This window comes from Macrobrachium rosenbergii, chromosome 16 (genome assembly GCF_040412425.1).
Source record: "Macrobrachium rosenbergii isolate ZJJX-2024 chromosome 16, ASM4041242v1, whole genome shotgun sequence".
Classification (NCBI taxonomy): Eukaryota; Metazoa; Arthropoda; class Malacostraca; order Decapoda; family Palaemonidae; genus Macrobrachium; species Macrobrachium rosenbergii.
This window is the reverse complement of record NC_089756.1, coordinates 17,547,961-17,562,519: the sequence shown is the minus strand read 5'-3', so window position 1 is coordinate 17,562,519 and position 14,559 is coordinate 17,547,961. Positions and strand designations below refer to the sequence as shown.

The window sequence follows — 14,559 nt, the reverse complement described above, 5'->3', positions numbered from 1 at the left end:
CTCTCTCTCTCTCTCTCTCTCTCTCTCTCTCTCTCTCTCTCTCTCTCTCTCTCTCTCTCCTCGTGGTGTAGTGGTAGCGTTCTCAACTCATAAGCTAAGGGGTCTGCGTTTGGTTCCCGAAACAATAAACTATGGAATATATTGGTGTTTCCCCTAAGCCTCTGTCGAACTAAGCAGTGAATTATGTACCTAAAAATGTTAGTCCACCCCTGAGGGGTTTTTGGAAAAAAAAAAGCAGGTATTTCTTTAGGTAAATCAGTGTTATTCTCGGCGATTGCCACTGCTCGATTGCAGACGTCACTGGAGACGTAAGTCAAACTTTTGTATCTTCTTCAGTCAACAAACTCTGAGTAAGGTACTTTTTTCGTACCAAACTGCTTGGAAATGAATACCTTATGAGGCACTTCGGTGCATGACTTATTTTCATTTAGATATAGATCTCATAAATATGGAAAAATAATCCTCAATGTGACGCAAGATCTCAAGTAGTTTACCAGCATTCAGGAGACGGTCACAAAAGTGAAATCCACCCTAGGTAGGAAACATGACAAATGCGCAATCCTGACCTCCTTGGTAAATGGAATACTTGGCAAAAACCTGTTCCCAAGCTTCATATTATATGAGAAATTAAATGAAAAATCCTGAATGCTATAGTAACGAGGGCACGTGACAAACTGCAATCCAGAAACCTACATTAAATGGGTGACGTAATATAACAAGTAAACAAGTAAAAAATGCGCCGAAGTTTCTTCGGCGCAATCGAGTTTTCTGTACAGCCGCTACAGCGTATAATCAAGGTCACCGAAAACAGATCTATCAGTCGGTGGTCTCGATATAATGCTGTATGAGCTGCGGCCCATGAAACTTTCAACCACGGCCCGTGGTGGCCTGTCCTACAGCGTTGCCAGACGCACGATTATAGCTAACTTAAACCTTAAATAAAATAAAATAAAAAAAACTACTGAGGCTAGAGGGCTGCAATTTGGTGTTTGATGATTGGAGGTTGGATGATCAACATAACAATTTGCAGCCCTCTAGCCTCAGTGGTTTTTATTATCTGAGGGCGGACAGAAAAGTGCGTACGGACAGACAAAGCCATCTCAATAGTTATCTTTTACACAAAACTAAAAGGCAACCCTGAACCCCATATGAAATGGAAACCCGAGCAAAATATGTCTGAACTCCGCATTAAATAAGCATCAAAATTCAGTCTTGAAAAATAAGGATAAAAATGGTCTTGGCCTCGACATGAAACAGACATTGACTCGGTGTTTCATTTTCATATTTTCACTAATGCTCATTCAAGACTTATTTGTGACAGCTCATAATCGATGTTTCGTTTTATTTTTTTTCTCTCTCTCATTCTTTCATTCTCCTTCCAATATTAGACGCATCTCCCAAATTTAGATTTACGCTATCCTAAACTAAACATGATTGGTGATAGTTGAAACATAAAGCTGTACAAAATATACAAGTATTCTTGGAATGATTGATTTGTCCAATATCACTATATTGTAACTATATTGTAATGCGGGCTATTTTGTCATTTTTCTAAAATTTCATTTTTTTACATGAACTAAACAAGGTACATACAGAATACATGCATTCATACGGTATAAATAAAGAACTGAGTTAAATATTCATTTAACTCTTCCTGGAACAACATTCTGTATGCTAATTCACAAACTAAAACACCCGACTTACTTTCCACTTTTGTATTTTGCCTCTTTCCAGTAATTGCCTTATCCAAGAGCTTTCTAAGGGACAGGAATTTTTTGTACATGGGACTTCAGGGAAACTGTTGCAGATTTGAAGCACTGCTATGACTGAGCCCACACTTCAGTTTGCACTGTTTCTGTATATGAAAGTAATTTACATATACTACCTAAACTAACGTCCTGCTTGGGGTGGGGCAAGACAGAGGATAGATTGCCCAAAAGCAGGACTTTCCTGCCTAAGGGCGCGTCTACATGATCAGACAGTGTCCGCACTCTGCAGGACAAAGTTACCATAATCCCCACACGGAACGTGACCGACGAACAGACGAAATGTTCGTCAACGTTGTTAGTGAAATTTGTCCGCCAGCTTGTGGCGGTGTAATAGATACGACTTTTCAGATCTGGTAACACTGCAAAAATGACTTGCCTGTGATGTCACAAGCGAGTATGCCTGTAGGACACTACCAGGCTGTGTAGACGGAACCAAGGTCCTCAGAGTATATCTGAAGGATATCAGACACACCCTAAACTCCTGTCCACACAATCGGGCACTGCCCGACGGGCAAACACTGTTCCCATAACCCGTTCCACTATACTGACCGACCGAGTATGGAGCCAGAAGGATGCTATTGTCTGGTAACACTGTTTCAAAAGCGAGAGAAAATATAAACAGCTGGAAGTGCCCGACGGGCATGCCCGCTACTGTGGGCAGGCCATAAGGCAGGACAACTGACCAGCTCTAATCTTACACACCATTTCCGTCACCTTAAGTTTACTTCAAGGAGGTTTATGAACTTTATCTCGCAAAGCACTGGATCCTGAACACCAAGAATTTCAGATTCATACAGTTAAATACTTTCGCATACCTTCGAATTTTAGAAGTGATTATAGCGACGCTTCTCATCAACGCTAAATGACATTTCTAGCAGTTACTTATTGTAAATCCTTCATCCTAACTATTACTTTCATAACCTCTGCAAGTTCATTTCTTTCAATTTTTATTTTTATATGCTACTATACCTCTGCCAAGCCTTTTAGGCGGTTTTCTCGGTCACTGCGTTGTCTTATTTAAAAACCAGGTTCATCTCTTTAGTCTCGCGAGGAATATTAACCAACTTCTGCCTAACTGCTTGTTATACCCTTTAGAGCCCATGCGACTAACATCAACAAAGTCGGTTTATTTTGTCCACCATCGCGGCGATACCTGAACAATTCATTTTTAAATCATTATGAAGACACATACACGCACTTACTGCTTCTGCAATGTGCTAATACTTTTTGGTTAAGGTGATTCACTTTAGTCCTATATTATACTTTGTATCATAGCGATGGGTTTCTCTGTTATTACTTATTTATAGTTAACTATCTACCCCATTTTTTTCTTACTGGACTTTTTCTTTTATTATGTACCTTAATTTTTTTCTTCCCCGATTCAGCATATAACTGCATCTTTTTCTTAAGTTTTTTACTACACGAGAGAGGGAGAGAGAGAGAGAGAGAGAGAGAGCTCTACTTTTTTTTAACTCGATTCATTTTTCATTCACAGTTATTTAAAAACTTCTCAGCAACTTAGGGCAATTTCCTTAGGCTACGGATGAAGAACGCTGTGCTGAATTGCTTGGAGGGGACCTCATGAATGTATGAGGTGTGTGGCTGTCCTTGCCCTCGGGTCACTTAATGACCTTGACAGAGGATTAAACAGGACCAAAAACTTCTGACACTTTTACAAGCAAACACTATCTTCAGCATCACTGGATAGTCGAAACACTTACGGCAGCAAGGTTTTTGAACTATAGCATATCAGCAATTAATATTCTTGCTTGTTGATTGATTGATTATGAAATTTAGGTCTTGAAGACCAAGCGCCGGACCGACAGTAAAGTATTTAAATATGTAAACTATAATGTGGGAAATTTTAGAGAGACGTGGCCGCAAATGACCTGTATTCTCTCGGACTGCCAAGATGGCCTGGAAAAGGTGTGGTTTCAACGTTTTTTTTTTATTATTATTAACCATTTTTATTACATTTTATCCATATTCTTGAATTTATGTACAATATGTTTACGTACATCACTGCTTAATAAATAAAAAAATATTCTTCTCAACACTGGTAGCATTATAATCCCTAAATTCTGAGTAAGTTACATTCCATAATTTAATGATATAATATACGACAGTTATCACAAGTACAATTTCTGCAATATTTATAACCTAACAATTTTAGGTGCTGTTACAAGCTGCACTTTTAAAAATAATCGATTTTAAGACTTTCAAGTCCATCTGTCTGCAAGAGTTCTTTTTCTACCAGTCTGAAAATCCATGTTGTTTTCCTACTTAATACAGAGGCAAGAAAACCAAAATCAAAATGTGATTAAGGGCAAGTTTAGTGTAAGCTACAATTTTACGGTTACTAACACCTCATTTACAGGTTCTAAGTCACAACCTGGAGAACAAAGCAGCCAAAAAGAAACACCTCATAGCCTTCATATTGTTATCAGGACTCTGTGGATTAAATGTTTACTTCAGTTCTGGAACTTTCGGGACACTTTGCTGCAGCCCAGTACCAAGTGGTAAGTCGCCATTCACGTGCAAATTTCTGATGTTGCGCCACTGCCTGTTTCTTACCGTCTTCTCTTCTCACTGGGACGTTCAATTTGGCTCTTCCGTTTCATCGAGGATGTTACTGTAATTTGCCAGTAAATTATCCTATAAGAATAAATACAGAATTTTTAGTTCACTTGAGCTGGAAACGTTTTGCATCAAATTAAAAGCTACTGTAGTTCTGTCGCAGTTTTTTTTAAGTATCTACTTCTGTTATTATACATATTAGTCATTATCTATAATTTTCTATTTTTTTACTTTTTTCCTGCCAACATTCATCAATTTTATTTCGTTCTTCCTCCATTTACTGTTCATACTTCCCTCTATCTTGACCCCTTTCTTGCAAGAGCTGCTGAAAATCAACCCCGTAGTCTGAATTAATTACCAAGTGAATTTGCTTTCGTACCCCAGGGCTGCTGTTTCTTTATAGTATTGCTTCCATCGTTATTTCAGCTTTCCTTCCTCCGTCATTAAATGCTTTTCGAGATGTAGCTTACGCTTCTAAGATAGAGCTCTTCCGGAAGAAAGCTGCGGGACAGCTGGTTCCAGGATTGACAAGGTATTTCTACACTTTGCCTCTTGGACTGTCATAAACAATGGCTGCTCTTCAGTGTACCAAGGTGGTTCATCAATGTGGTATGGTGTTGCAATGTAATGAGAGGCTTGGTGTGAACATCTGGACTCGTGAGCCACCAGAAACACTAATCTTTTTCTCCTAACTGGGCATTTTCCAGAAATGTTTCCGAATCTTCCGTTTAGCTTTGGAATTCCACTTTTCAGTCATGAAAACCCCCTTAGCCCCGTATTTGTTCCACGAATCCACAATCATCCCAGTGTTACAGATTTGTTATACAATAATACAGATTTCGGACTGGTTCTGTACCCCGTGTATTTCTTTGGTCAGTACCCCTCCTCATTGCCTACTGGCAAGCAGTGTTCTCCCTTGTTGATCAAGGTCAGTGCCCTCTACACTGTGAGGTGATCTACGAGGGGGGAAAAGGTAATTAACTAATACTACTGACCCATGACCCATTTCCTTCTACTAGCAGCTTTTATATTCCCCTAGGGATTTCCCTTGCCTTTCCTAAACCCGTTATTAAACCACACCAATTACATTCCAGAGGAATACTGCAAATGCCATTACCATCATCATGCGAGGTGCAGAGGATTCCCACACTACCATGAAGAAATTGTCACCCCGTGAGTCTCGTCAGCCTTGGGTGATGCAGACTTTCGAAACTACCACACTCAATATATACAAAGATATGGAAACTACAAAGGACTATTCAACCGAACGATGACTCATCGTCAAGATGCTGACATAACGGTCCACTATGGATTTATTGTCCACAAAAACGAATCCCACTTACTCCCCAGATCATAGTTCATCCTCCAGTAATGGAGATAAATCTCCCAAGAAAGTTTGCAGTAGCATTTATTTCCTATTGTATAGCCGAGTCTAAACGTCCATATATCAAAAGGGTCCAGAACCATGCTCAAGTTGATGTTTATGTACGATGTTGGCCTCTGAAATGTGGTGGATCCACGTATGTGGGACACGGTGCAATTTAACAGAATAATGTCCAAAGCCATTGAAAAGAGTGAATAAGGTAGTGAGGGACAATGTGTGAAACCAGATGGATGCAATGATAATTTGATGGCAATTCTGAGCAAAATAATTTCATTAAATGAAGACAAAAATTTAAAGAGCGAAGCTGTGTGCTATCTGGAAACAATGCTAATATTCACGACTGCAATTCAGCGACAGAGTTGGCATTTTGAAAAGCTGAGTGTAGAGCCTTTCAGAGATTAATGCAAGGTATAAAAACCTCAGTTATGGAACTGAATAGGTTTGTATTAGTGATATAACTGAGGAAAAGAGGTGAAGAAATTGAAGGGCACAACTAACTGCTGGTGTTACATGGGATATGTTGCAGTATGATTGTGACCGACATATCAGGGTGTGTAATGTTTGTCTAGATGGGGAACTGTTTATGGGTTAATATATGATACTGATGAACTGTAAAAATAACCAGGGCCTAACATACTTGGCATCAATGGGAGGGTAAAAGCAAAACAAGGACAAGACCACAGTGTATGAAGTTGTACAAGAAGTCAGTCAAGGAACAGCTGTAGGCAGCAATCACAGTCTAGCTAAAACTTGGGACAATTTTAAGACACTTGGAAGGGTCCCGAGGACATGGGACAATTTTAAAAGACTTGGAAGGGTCCCGAGGACATACTGCACAAAAGGTACCTTGCTGAGACTGGCTGCATTTTATTTAGTTACAAGGGTGACAAGTTTAGGGTTTGAAGAGCGACAGGTTTGATGTTTAAGTGGATTTCAGACAATGGAGGAGAGCTTCCATGGCTTTTGAATATTTCTACGGCCAGATACGTAATACTGATAAAGTGGCCATGATACCAAGTAAAGAGTTTTTAGGGTCAGATCTGTAAACACTGAATTGCTGAAGAGTCGAGATTGGCAGACAACATTATTGATCGTAATGAAAAGCCGTAGAAACTGGAGTAGTAGTTTGAAAGCGTTCTTGTGCAAAGAAAAGTAGAAAGCAAATTATTAGGGAGATTAAAATTAAGCTCTAGAGAACCCAGGTGTTGGAACAGCGAGCTTAAAAGATCATGAATGGAAGTGGACCAGTCTTACATGCATTTAGGAGGAAGTATCTAGCATGGTACCCCATGGTATAAATCAATTATGAATGGAAGTGGACCAGTCTTACATGTATTTAAGAGAAGTATCTAGCATGGTATCAAAAGTAGTATTCTGTAACCATAATCTTGAATACCTCAGTTCCAAGGGAATTCAACTGTTTTACAAGGACCTTTGGGGGAAAAGGCCTGGTTTCCATCAACTTAAAAAATCCCAGCTTGACAAACCAACCACCTGTAAAACTTTTGAACTGTGGTAACAGGTCAAGTTGTCTGTGGTACTGTACACCATACAATTAAATCACCTGGGGTCCGAACCTATGACAAGTCTTGCGGCCAGAGCTGCTAAACAAAGGGCCAGTTAAATCTGGCATAAACTTTCTAGACAGTGACATGAAAACATTGTCAGTCTAGATTTGCTCAATGCCTATGCACTATAATAGGGTTGCTCATTTCTGCCGTAGCTAACATAGCTCATTACTGCCACTGCTCATATTGCTGCCAGAAGTAATAGGTTTGCTCATATTACTGCCATTGCTCATTATATAACTGCCGCAAATAGGTTTGCTCATAGTACAGCTACAGAAAATGGCTAGCTCATTGTTGATACCTTCACTACACTAAAAACAAGGCTTGTTCGTTGTATTCTGTATTCGGCATAAAATTGACAAAACACATTCAAATTAATTTTATTTTAATTTTATCTTAAAATCATTCGTCACATACATTACACAACAAAATTAAAGTCTTAATATACTTATTTCTGTCCTAAAAATATCAAAAGTTAATTTACTCTAAAGGTAAGAATAAAACTGAAAACTTACAATACAAACGTAAAAGCTAAAAATGACAAATATTGGCATCAAGACACTTTAGTTACATTAACAAAAACTAAGCAGAAAGTTTTTTTTTTAGCAGTTAAGATTAAATACAAAAACTTACAAAAACGAAAGCACGACTTTTAAGTTTAGTAAAGTTACTTTTAACAACTAAACCGAAAGCATTTTAACTGGATGTATGTTAACTTATAAAAATGACTTGTGCACTTACCACGTGATAGGAAAAAAGTTAGTTTGAACCCAACCCCCCACCCCCCGTCCCATCCCTCCCACGAACCTGTTCGTAGGTCCTAAGACCTACGAACAGGGATAGGGAGAGCCTCCACCCCTACAAGGGGCACCGCCCCTGTAGGGGTGGAGGAAAAAAAAAAGTGGTTTTGGCTGAAGACAACTTGGAGATCTCAGAATGGAGACGTCGGTATTCAAATTCCTCACGATAACTCTTGAAAATATTTCCGTGAAGTTAGTATGTTAGGCTTCAAGTCACGTGCATCTGAAAGTAGTTTTGGATTAGAAATAGTATTCAGAATTATAAAGTTATTTAACAATATGCCAGATGAGAGATAAGGTCTAACTTTTACAAAAGCAGCAGGCTAATTACTAACCTCAGTAGAACTAAAAGCTCCTTTTGAAGACTAAAAAACCAAATCCACAAGATAGCGTGGCGGTGCGGATTAACCTCACAGTTGTCTTCGCCAGTCCTGAAAAAAGTGAAAGTTCGACATTAGTAACCGAATAGTGTCCCTGGCTCGTTAACGGGCAATTATGATAGTTTCAGAATCAAAAATAACCACCTCTTAGTGCTTGTTTCCATATATGTATTATCCAAGATTCTGCTATCCATAGCTGCAATTAAAAATAATATTTACAGTTGTACAGTAAAGACATTTTAAAAAAAAGGCTTGCATGTATATTTGCAATTATCCAGTGCCAAAAATAAACTGTAGAAGTACGGTCATTACTTATAATCATTAAGTGCAAAAATAAAGAAAAGAATCAGCTTTAGCATAAAGGCAAACCACTAGAACTTTACCAGAATACAATGAACCCCACACAAGGGGTTTAATCCTCCACCGTCGATAGACGATAACAGTCCTGACGCCAGCAGCTCCCTCCCCAACCAACGAAGTAACTACCACTACATGTCCCTCCCCAACCAACGAAGTAACCACCACTATGTAGTCTGGGCTTCGTTACAACCGAAGCGGTAAAGGGGAAGAATTGGCACGTTTAGGTAACAAGAGGCTTTCCTTGACGTCACCATCAAGGATGGTTAAGTCAGCGTTGTCAAGACATGGACGCTACACACCAGAGACAAATACATGCTTCCTCTTTCTTTTAAGGGGAAACTAAGAATATTCTTTCAAAGCCTTTTTTTCTTATTGATATGTGATTTCCCGTTTTTTGCTTAAATCAACTGCTTTGTACTAACAGGAAGTATGTACATTTTCCAGAACTCGAATGTAAAGTCTTCAGGTTAATGAGAGGATTGAAATGATTTTGTTATTGTAATAGTCTTCCATTGTATTCCCTGTTGTCATTTATTATTTTTTCAATATTGTTCATCTTTTCTTGACTCCTTGTTCCGCTTCTGCTGCAAAGCCAGATTTTAACAAATAAATTTCATCATTAATCGTGTGTAGAAATTAGGAACAAAATAAGATTTAGGCTGAATGTGACTTGCAAATCAAGCTGAAGTTGCTCTGAAAAAAGCAGAAAAGGATTTTCAAGTGAATGGCTTCAATGTTAGAGGAAAAAAACCAGTGTATATTTATAGGATCACGCTAGGTAATATCTAGAATGCCCAGAAATGTAACAATACTTTTTGATGAGACAACTATCAGGCCATCACAAACAGTAAAGAACCTTGGCGTTCTTATGGATCAACACATGTTATTTGATTACCACATCTGCCACATAAAAAAAAAGTACATGGTGTTTTACTCTTTCCTAAACCCATAAAAGATGGGTTAGATAAGAATCTCGCTTAATATTAATAGAGTCGTTGGCCTTGAGCATAATCAACTACTGCAGCAGAATATGGGGAATGACAACTAAAGTACACAAGACCGGCTTCAGAAAGCCCAAAATTTCGCAGCTAAAATAGCTTATGGCGGGGCTAGAGAATATGATCGTGTTACACCAATTTTGAAAGAGTTAGAGTGGATGAATATTGAAACTATTATAACTTTTGACCTTTGTTGTAAGACAGACAACTACTGACATGGGAGCTACAGCATTGTAACACAATATCCATTAAGGGGACCCTTAAGAGTCTGGAACACCACCCCAGCTAGTATTAAGACTGCACCTTTAATCAGGGTTTTCAAAAAGAAATTAAAATCATATTTTCTCGAAAATAAATGATAGTATAGGGAGATAAACAGAAATTCAATAATAAGTGGCTTGCCTTCCTCGTAAGTTGTTAGTCTTGGTCGAAAGCTTTTGTTTGCAGTTTTATTATGTTGTACTTTTATTGAATGTGTGATTTTATTTTGAAAGCGTGTTTGCATTTTAAGTCAGTCTTAATTGGTGATCTTAACTACTGGAGATAAAGCTAATTTGGTGTTAGGTAGATATAACGAGTTGTGTGCTATCCTTAAGTTTTTACATAGCTTGTAAGTGACATTAACAGTCATCTCATTCTTATTTTCATTTTCGTACTTAGGCAATTCAATGTTCTAAATATGTGTTTACACAGTTATGGTTTTCGCTAACTTATTACTTTAAAACGGCAATGCTTATGCATTCAAATGTTTTAGATTTCAGGTTCTAATTAAAAGTATTCCCTAGAGAAGGGCGAGCTATGCGTGGCTGACTTGATGAGATGTTCTAAGAACCAACAGTTTATCAGTAATTGAATCATTTTGCATTTTTTCTGACTGTATGTTGTAAGCTTTCTTTTATAAGCATACCTTGCACTTGTGACAACACTAACACATAGGATAATGTTTTAGTATGACTCAGATGTTGTTGGCAAGAGGGTTTTGCTAGTCTAGTAACATGAACTATTTTTTTCATAAATTTATAGAGACCACATATTTAGTTTATTTATATTAAAACCTCAAATGTTAAAGCAGTTGGTTTTTATGATCTTTTAACTTTTTAAAAATTATTTGTACCTGGACGCGTTTGACTTTCATATAAATTATATGTATCTGGTATCTTATAAGTCAATAGACGTTGTATATATTTTCAAAATATGGCATGTAGACTAACCATTGTATAATGGAAATAAAGTTTTGATTTGATTTGATTTGATTTGTTCATATGAAATGCGAGTTGACATTGAGGAAAAAATATGTGAAAATGTATGTTGATATTCAAGCATTTGGGAGGTGGGGGGGGGTAAAGCCGTTGCTGCCTTAACATAGGCGGCGTTTTGGAACTTTCGCGTTCTCATCCTGGTCATCTAGTGCTATACATTTATGCGGAATTGCTAAGCGTATTCATGATCAAAGAGAGGAATGCCATTAAATCAAAGTGGTATGATAAAGGATATTTTAAGGTCATCATACTCTTAATATGATATAAAACGTTGTTTTTGGCACTGGTGAGATTCACATCTCGTCAAAACTAGGTATTAGAATGTGTTAAGTCGAATCTTGCAAATTGTGAGAAAAATATTTTTTTCCTAAATGATACGATTTAACAATTTTATTCTGCGCAAACTCTAAAATATCTTAATCCTGCGTGATAATGTTTTAAGCACCAAAGGAATTCTTGTCTTCGAAATATAGGGTAACTAGATAACTCAATTAGTAGTATGAAAACATGCCCTTGAATCTGCCAGGAACATCATTCAGGCAATATAGCATGAACAGAAAACATGATTTGTAAAAAGCAGATGGCATTTTCTGTATCTTTGGGTCCCTAAGTAACCCACAATGAGGCTTACAACCTGAATTTATCTCAATGCTTTTTGACAGGAGTACGAGAAACACCTGGAATGGAGGAAGTATTACCAACCGTCCACCATCGGCGGAGAGAGGGTTATGTGCCACATGTGTTCCCGATTGTACGACCCGGACTTTTACCAATACAAAGTATACGAAGACTTCGAAGACTGGTTCGTCTCGAAGGCGAACTGCAAGGCTGGGCTGGAGCTGTGGCCTCTGGAGGGGCGTTTGAAGCCTTCCAGTTTAGCGTTGCCCATCGAAGAGGCTCTCGTGACTCTTGGGAATACTTCTTCTTCTTCCTGAAAAGATCTTTTATAAAGATTGATCAGCTTCTAAGACGAAAGCTCACCTGGTCTTTTTTTTTCTCTCTCTCACTCTACTTGAGAATCAGTTCTTCGATAAACACGACATATATTCAAATGTTAGATGGACGTCAGATATTGCTGCAGCAGGCTACATCGAACAGGTTACCTCGTCATTTCCAAGACAGGAGAGGAGACGTTTTTATCTTACTCCAGAAAAACCAACAAAAAAAGGGGGGCGGGGGACGCGGTGACCGTTTGCCCAGATGACAAATACAGACATGGGCAGCATAACCATGCTTATTTTTTCGCGACTTGATCTCAGAATGTTGAGTTGTTCACTTTTATTATGTCTATATTTCACGATATTTATTTTCTTTCGCATCTAAAAAGCATTTTGAAATAACCTTCATGATTTTCTCCATGAAATAAAGAGAGAATAATGTATATAAGTGTGGACGATACAGGGAGAATAACTGCATAAAAAAGAAGAATCCACGATGGAGTAACCTTCAAGATTTTTGTCTATGGAAGATAGCGGGAATATAATATGCATATAAAAGAGACAACGGTGGAGCAAGGTTCATCTTTTTATCTATGGAACAGGAGACTAAAGTACATAAACAAACATCCATGACGGAGTAACCTTCATAAATTTGCACATGAAAGATAAAGAGAGAATAAAGTGTGCAGAGAAGAAACACAGGCGGAATACATTCATGATTTTGTCTGTGAAAGATAGAGGGAGAATAAGGTGTACAAAGAAGAAACCGTGATGGAGTAACCTTCATAATTTTGTCTGTGGAAGATAGAAGGAGAAAAGGGGTATAGAGAAGAAACCATGATGGAGTAACCTTCATGATTTTGTCTGTGGAAGATAGAGGGAGAATAAAGTGTATAAAGAAGAAACCATGATGGAGTAACCTTCATAATTTTGTTTGTGGAAGATAGAGGTAGAATAAAGTGCATAGTGAAGAAACCATGGTGGTGTAACCTTCATGATTTTGTCTGTGAAAGACAGAGAGAATAAAGTGTATAAACAAGAAACCATGATGGAGTAACCTTCATGGTTTAGTCTGTGAAAGATGGAGCTAGAATGAAGTGTAAAAAGAAGAAACCACGATGGAATAACCTTCATGATTTTGTCTGTGGAAGATAGAGGGAGAATAAAGTGTATAAAGAAGAAACCATGGTGGAGTAACCTTCATGATTTTGTGTGTGGAAGATAGAGGGAGAAAAGGGTATAGAAAAGAAACCATGATAGAGTAACCTTCATGATTTTGTCTGTGGAAGATAGAGGGAGAATAAAGTGTATAGTAAAGAAACCATGGTGGAGTAACCTTCATGATTTTGTCTGTGGAAGATAGAGGGAGAATAAAGTGTATAAAGAAACCATGGTGGAGTAACCTTCATGATTTTGTCTATAGAAGATAGAGGGAGAATAAAGTGTATAGTGAAGAAACCATGGTGGAGTAACCTTCATGATTTTGTGTGTGGAAGATAGAGGGAGAATAAAGTGTTAAAGTGTATAGTGAAGAAACCATGGTGGAGTAACCTTCATGATTTTGTCTGTTGAAGATAGAGGGAGGCGAAAGTGTATAGTGAAGAAACCATGGTGGAGTAACCTTCATGATTTTGTCTGTGGAAGATAGAGGGAGAATAAAGTGTATAGTGAAGAAACCATGGTGGAGAAACCTTCATGATTTTGTCTGTGGAAGATAGAGGGAGAATAAAGTGTATAGTGAAGAAACCATGGTGGCGTAACCTTCATGATTTTGTCTGCGGAAGATAGGGGGAGAATAAAGTGTATAGTGAAGAAACCATGGTGGAGTAACCTTCGTGATTTTGTGTGTGGAAGATAGAGGGAGAATAAAGTGTATAAAGAAGAAACCATGGTGGAGTAACCTTCACGATTTTGTCTCTGGAAGATAGAGGGAGAAGCAAATGTATAGTTTAAGAAACCATGGTGGAGTAACCTTCATGATTTTGTCTGTGGAAGATAGAGGGAGAATAAAGTGTATAGTGAAGAAACCATATTGGAGTAACCTTCATGATTTTGTCTATGGAAGACAGAGGGAGAATAAATTGTATAATGAAGAAACCATGGTGGAGTCACCTTCATGATTTTGTCTGTGGAAGATAGAGGGAGAATAAAGTGTATAGTGAAGAAACCATGGTGGAGTAACCTTCATGATTTTGTCTGTTGAAGATAGAGGGAGAATAAAGTGTATAGTGAAGTAACCATGGTGGAGTAACCTTCATGATTTTATCTGTGGAAGATAGAGGAAGAAAAGGGTATAGAGAAGAAAATATGATGGAGTAACATTCATGATTCTGTCTGTTGAAGATAGAGGGAAAATAAAGTGTATAGTGTAGAAACCATATTGGAGTAACCTTCATGATTTTGTCTGTGGAAGATAGACGGAGAAAAGGGTATAGAGAAGAAACCATGATGGAGTAACCTTCATGATTTTGTCTGAGGAAGATAGGGGGAGAATAAAGTGTATAGTGAAGAAACCATGGTGGTGTA

At 38.0% G+C, this 14,559-nt stretch overlaps 1 long non-coding RNA gene across 2 annotated transcripts; it reads right to left on the bottom strand.

Moving 5' to 3' along the window:
* Window positions 1–7,666: 7,666 nt before the first annotated feature.
* LOC136847127 (uncharacterized) lies at window positions 7,667–10,031 on the bottom strand. Of its 2 annotated transcripts, XR_010855627.1 has the most exons (4): window positions 8,862–10,031; window positions 8,623–8,674; window positions 8,434–8,529; window positions 7,667–8,321 (listed from the first exon to the last, which is right to left on the bottom strand). It is a non-coding gene; the product is annotated as an uncharacterized lncRNA (long non-coding RNA). The 2 variants fall into 2 exon arrangements; XR_010855626.1 differs by lacking the exon at window positions 8,623–8,674 and having other exon boundaries at window positions 8,862–9,187.
* Between the last annotated feature and the right edge of the window lie 4,528 nt (window positions 10,032–14,559).